Consider the following 462-nt stretch of genomic DNA (forward strand, 5'->3'; position numbering starts at 1 on the left):
TGTCGTCGACTTGTTGTCCTGGCATCATTGTAACTGCATACTCCTTGCAAAAACACGGCAGTAAGGGTACTGGTGGACTCAATGTGGTAATCTCGCAGGAACTGTCTAAAGTCACATTCTGTCGGAGTCTGTCCATGAATAATGATAATTCACAACCACCCACAGACACAACTCGCAACTGGAAAACACTACTGTCACACACACACTTCTCTCTAACCAAAGTACAACTTGTCTTACAATCAACTCTTGAACCTTGACATCGATCTCCCAAAATGAACATGGTCTCTAATCCATCCCATGTCACTACTGAGTCTCAAAAAGCACCTGAAAAGGTCTAATAACAAAAAGGTTTCATGTTACTTTGAACCAAAGAAAACCACTAATGCAAAAGTCAAACACTCACAATGTGAACTAATTCCAAGTGTGTATCTCAGAATAGTCACAGTCAACTCACTACTAAGC

The sequence above is a fragment of the Macrobrachium rosenbergii genome, chromosome 2 (genome assembly GCF_040412425.1).
Source record: "Macrobrachium rosenbergii isolate ZJJX-2024 chromosome 2, ASM4041242v1, whole genome shotgun sequence".
In the NCBI taxonomy this organism is placed as follows: Eukaryota; Metazoa; Arthropoda; class Malacostraca; order Decapoda; family Palaemonidae; genus Macrobrachium; species Macrobrachium rosenbergii.